Genomic DNA, 6,086 nt, shown 5'->3' with positions numbered 1-6,086 from the left:
GACAATAAATGAATTTTAAAAATGAAGTATTTCCTGGGAAACCCCTAAATTGAAGATTTAGTTTCTTGTGGCAAAGACTCAGCTGCAGTGATGAGAAGCTTAGTTGCCAATGTCAAGTTTCAGGCATTAATGTTTAATAGGTTTCCTTGTAACATCTTCATGTGACTGTACGAACAGGAGAAGACAAATCAACTTAGGTCTGTTGCACCATTCATTTAAATTGAGACAAATCATCTACTTCAGTGCCATTTCCTTGCACTGTTTTCATATCCATTCTTCTCCAAAAATCTTATTGCTTTCTATATTGAACATGATCACCTAGCTCCCACAGCTCTCTGGTGTAGTCAGTGCCTGCTGAGTGAAGAAATTGTTTCTCATCTCCATCTTAATTCACCTGCCCCTTTTATCCTAAGATCCCTAATTCTAGACTCAGCAACCAGGGAACAGTTCATACACCCTGCCGTGTCTGAAAAGAATAATTGCAAGTTTCATGGAGATCAATTCTAATTTCAAAACTCTGGACAATACAGCCCAGTTCCCTTAATCTCTACTCAAAACAAGCTGCCTCGTCACCTGTTCGATTGCTCAGATTCTGAAAATTTATGATCAGAAATGCTTAACTGAAATGAATATGCTGGAGGATTGGAGGGTGGCTTGTGCCTTTATTTAAGAAAGGTTGTAAGGAGAAGCCTGGGGACTGTAGACCTGCAAGTCTGACATTGGTGGTGGGTAAGTTGTTGAAGGTTATTCTGAAAGATAGGATTTCCATGCATTTGGAGGGGGAAGGAATTATTAGGGATAGTCAGCATGGTTTTGTGCAAGGGAAATCATGTATCTCAAACTTGATTGAGTTTTTTGAGGAAGTAACCAAAAAGACTGATTAGGGCAGAGCAATAGATGTTGAGGTTGCAGACTTGCTCGCCGAGCCGGTATGTTTGATTGCAGACGTTTCGTCACCCTGCTAGGTAATATCGTCAGGGCGCCTCCAGTGAAACATTGGTGTTCTGTTCCGCTTCTTATTTCTATGCTTCAGTTTGCTGGAGTGATTGCCATCACTTCTGGTTCTGTTTTTCAGCGGTTTGTCAACCGAGTCCGGGTCGATGTGTTTGTTGATGGAGTTCCTGTTGGAATGCAGGATCTCCAGGAATTCCCTAACATGTCTCTGTTTGGTTCATGCTATTGTGGATGTGTTGTCCCAGTCGAATTCGTGTCCTTCTTTGTCCGTGTGTATTGAGACCAGTGGAAATTGGTCGTGTCTTTTGGTGGCTAGTTGGTGTTCGTGTATCCTTTATTGCCAGCTTTTTTCCAGTTTTGTAATGTTTTTCACAGTCCTTGCATGGTATTTCTGTATATTATGCTAGTGTTATTGGTTGCGAGTATGGTGTCCTTTATGTTCATCAGTAGCTGTTGCAGGGTGGTTGTTGGTTTGTGGGCTACCCTGATACCTAGGGGTCTGAGTAGTCTTGTGGTCATCTCTGATATGTCATTGATGCACGGTAGGGTGACTAGTGTGTCTGGCTGTTTTGTGTCATCTTGTGGTCTGTCGCGGAGGTAACGGTAGATTTGCTTTTTGGGTATCCATTCTTTTTAAAAACTCCATATAAGTGCCCCTGTTCTGCTTTGCGCAATTCGGGTTGCTACCATGTGTTGTGGTTCATTTGAATAATGTCCTGATGCTGCAATAAAACTAACATAATATACAGAAATACCATGCAGAGACTGTGAAAAACATTAGTTAGGCTAAACTGGAAGAAAAACTGGCAATAAGGATACATGAACACCAACTAGCCACCAAGAGACACGACCAATTCTCACTGGTCTCAATACACACTGACAAAGAAGGATATAAATTCAACTGGGACTACACATCCATAATGGCACGAACCAAACAGACATAGAGTGAATTCCTGGAGGCTTAGCATTCCAACCAGAACTCTGCCAACAAACACATTGACCTGGACCCGATTATACAAACCACTGATAACCAGAACTGGAAGTAATGCCAACCACCCCAGCAAACTGAGACATATAAATAAGAAGTTGGACAGGACCCCAACATTTCACCGAAGGCACACTGATGATGTTACCTCTCAGGGTGACGAAACATCTGCAATCAAACACACCGTCTGCAACCTCATCCATGACCCGAGCTACAAATCCTCTCAAGTAAAAATTTCAGTAGACATTGTTTACTTGGACTTTACTAAAGCCTTTGATAAGGTTCTGCATGGTAGACTAATTAGTAAAGTTAGATCACATGGGATTCAGGGTGAGCTTGCCAATTGAATACAAAATTGCCTTTATGGTTGGAGACAGAGGGTAGTGGTGGAGGGTTGTTTTTCGGACTCGAGGCCTGTGACCATCTGTGTTCCACAGGGATCGTACTGGGTCCACTTTTATTTGTTATTTATATCAATGATTTGGATGAGAATATAGGAAGCATGGTTAGTAAGTTTGCAGGTGACACCAAAATTGTTCGTATAGTGGACAGTGAAGAAGGTTATCAAAGATGACAAAGAGATCTTGATCAATTGGGTCAATGGGCTGAGAAGTGGCAGATCGAATTTGATTGGGATAAATGTGAGATATTGCATTTTGATAAAACGAGGGCAAAACAAGGACAATTAATTATAGGACCCTAAGTAGTTTTGTAAAACGGAGATCTAGGGGCTTAGATACATAATTCTTTGACATTTGTGTCACAGGTAAACAGGATGGTTAAGAAGTCATTCAGCACGCTCCGCTTCATTGCTCAGACTTTTGAGTAAAGGAGTTGGGATGTCATGCTGAGGTCGTACAGGACATTGGTAAGACCTCTCCTGGAGTACTGTGTGCAGTTCTGGTCACCCTGTTCTAGGAAGGATACTTCAGAAAAGATTTAACAAGCTGTTCCTGGGAATCGCGGTGGTGGGGAGGCGGGGGTCGGGGTTTGAGCGATTAAAAATAGGCTGGGACTTTTTTCACTGGAGTGTGGGACGTTGAGGATCTTTCTCCTAAGTTGGAGGAGTTCACAAATAGAGGCGTATTTTTAGGGTGAGAGCAGAAAGATTTAAAAAGGACATTAGGGGCAACTTTTTTTTTTAACACAGTGAGTGGTTAGTGTGTGGAATGAACTGTCAGAGGACATGGTGGGTGCAGATACAGTTAGAATGTTTAAATGACATTTGGATAAGTTCATGAATAGGAAAGGTTTGGAGAGATACGGGCCAAACAGAGGCAAATGGGACTAATTTAGTTTGGAAAATAGTCAATGTGGACTCATTGGACTGAAGGGTCTATTTCCATGTTGAATAAATCTCTAATACTTTGACTACCATTTGGACAGCCACTGTTTTCTCTACATATCCTATCACTCTTTCCAGACATGCCCACTGTTTCTGACAATCTTGTATATTGTAATTTTAATCCGAGATAATTAAATATGGCTCTGATTGTCTTATGACACGGTAAAGCTCACCAAATTTTCTGAGAATTGCTGAGTGACAGGAAACAGTAGTGGTTAATGGGTGATTTTTGGGCAAGAGGAAGGTTTGTTGTGGAGTTCCCTGGGATTCAGTTGCTTTTCTTGATACTAATGACCTAGATCTTGATATACAAGGCACAATTTGAAAATGTGGAGGTGATCCGAAACTTGAAAGTATTGTAAACTCGTTGAACTTAAAAGGCATATTAGTAAATGGATAGAATGGGCAGACAGGTGGTGGAGGAATCACCCTTCACTCTGCACGTCAAGTGTTTAGTGAAGGTAGAACTAATTTTATTTCCTTCCAGTGCCTATCCATTCTTTCATGATTTTATCTGCAATCACACTTTTGTCTTATCTTTAGTATTGTAAAAGACGACTGAATCTGGTTGTTGTCTATAAAATGCAAAATGAATGCATTTCTTTTGTCCTGTACCTTTAATTCCATGATTATTATTTCATTGAAGCCTTATGATATAGGCCATGATAGTGGCCTCTGATTCATCCTCCACTCATCTCTTTGGTAAGAATTCTCAGCCTCTGGCTTGCCCTTATATTGACAATATTGATTGGTCCAGTTCTGTTCAATAAGAATATTATGGGCAGATGTGAGGTTGTGCACTTTGACAGGAAGCATTGAGGAGCTGAGTGTTTAAATGAAGAGACACTGCAGGAAGATAAAACATGGGGTTGGGGTGAGGTCCTTGTGAATGAATGAATCACAAAAAAAAGCATCTAAGTTAGAACATAATAAGTAGGAGGAGGAGGCTATTCAGCCTATTGAATCCCTGCAGCCATTCAATACGATCATGGTTGATTTTCCCCTCTGCCTCAACTCCTTCATAATACTTCAACACAAGACTAATTAAAAATCTATTTGTCTCCATAAATGTACTCCGTGTTCCAACATCCACTGCACTCTGTGACTGAATTCCACAGATCCACCAACCTTTGAGTGAAGTTTTTTTTTCTCAACTCTGTTTTAAATCTGCCATCCCTTATCCTAAAACTGTGACCTGATTCTAAATTGCCCCACAAGGGAAAACATCATCTCTACATCTACCTTGTCAGTCTCCTTCAGCAAGTCATAAAGCTCAATTCAGCAGTAATGGGGAAAACAAATACAATGTTGGCCTTTGTTTCAATGGGAAGGCAATATTTTTAAAAAAAAAAAAGAGAAAGTAAAGACAAAACTGAGGATGCTGGAAATCAGAAACAGAAATTGCTGGAAAAATGGAACAGCTCTGGCAGCACCTGTGGAGAGAAATCAATTAAGGTTTTGAGTCCTGTGACTCTTTTCAAAACACGTAAAAATAAGGAGGCTTTGCTAAAATGTACCAGGTAAAATTACTCAATGAAGAACCAAAAGAACTGCGGATGCTGGAATTCAGAAACAAAAAACAGAAATCGCTGGAAAATATCAGAAGGTCTGGCGGCATCTGTCGGGAGAAATCAGAGTTAGTGCTTTGAGTCCAGTGACCCTTCCTCAGAACTTTTTCATAATTCCTTCTTCATAATTCCTTATCTAAACAATTGAGGCCATCCAGAAAAGGTTCACGAGGCTGATATAAAGTCTGGAGGGACTGTGTTATGAAAAGAGGTTGAGTAGATTGGCCCCAATGTGACCTTATTGATATGGTCGATGTGGAAAGGTTGTCTCCTCTTGTGGGAGAGTCTAGGACCACATGGCATGATCTCAAAATAAGGGATCACACATTTAAGAGAGAAATGAAGGGGAATTTCTTGAGCGTTGTGAATCTGTGGAATTTCTCACCACAAAGGGCTATTGAGGCTGGATCATTAAGTATATTCAAGGTTTAGGTTGACAGATTTTTATTCGCTAAGAGAATAGAGAGGTAATGAGGGAAAAAGCAGAAAAATAGAGTTGAAGATTATCAGATCAGCCATGATCTCATTGAATGATAGAACAGACTTGAAAGGCTGAATGACATACTTCAGGTCTTATAGTTGAAGTTAATGGTGAGTGGATTTCTTGAATTGTGGTGGGTAGAATTTCAAATGTTAGGGATTTTGAGTGAGTTAGCTAAAGGAATGGCAATATATTTCCATGTCAGGATAGGGGTGAACTTGCAGGTGGTGGTTCTTCCATGCATCTACTGCCCTTGTCATTCTAGATGGAAGCAGTCATGAGTTTGAAACCAGTGACGTTCCGCGAGGATCAGATCTATTGTTTGTAATATTTGTTAACGATTTGGATGAAAATGTAGGTAGTCTGATTTGTAAGCTTGCAGACGATATGAAAGTTAGTTGAGTTGTGAAAAGTAAAGAAGGTTGTCAAACGATACAGCACAATACAGATCCGTTGGAAAGTTGAGCGGAAAAATGGCAGATGGAGTTGAATCTGGACAAGTGTGAGGTGATGCATTTTGGGAGGTCAAATGCAAGAGGACAGTTTAGTAAATGGCAGGACCCTTAGGAGCATTTGATATTCAGAGCGATCTTGGGGTGCAAGTCCATAATTCCCTGACAGGGGCAATCCAAGTGGCCAGAGATAGTAGGAACTGCAGATGCTGGAGAATCTGAGATAACAAGGTGTAGAGCTGGATGAACACAGCAGGCCAAGCAGTATCAGAGGAGCAGGAAGGCTGACGTTTCGGGCCTA

Source organism: Rhincodon typus, chromosome 46 (assembly GCF_021869965.1).
Source record: "Rhincodon typus isolate 14 chromosome 46, sRhiTyp1.1, whole genome shotgun sequence".
Lineage (NCBI taxonomy): Eukaryota > Metazoa > Chordata > Chondrichthyes > Orectolobiformes > Rhincodontidae > Rhincodon > Rhincodon typus.
Note: the sequence above shows the minus strand (reverse complement) of the source record.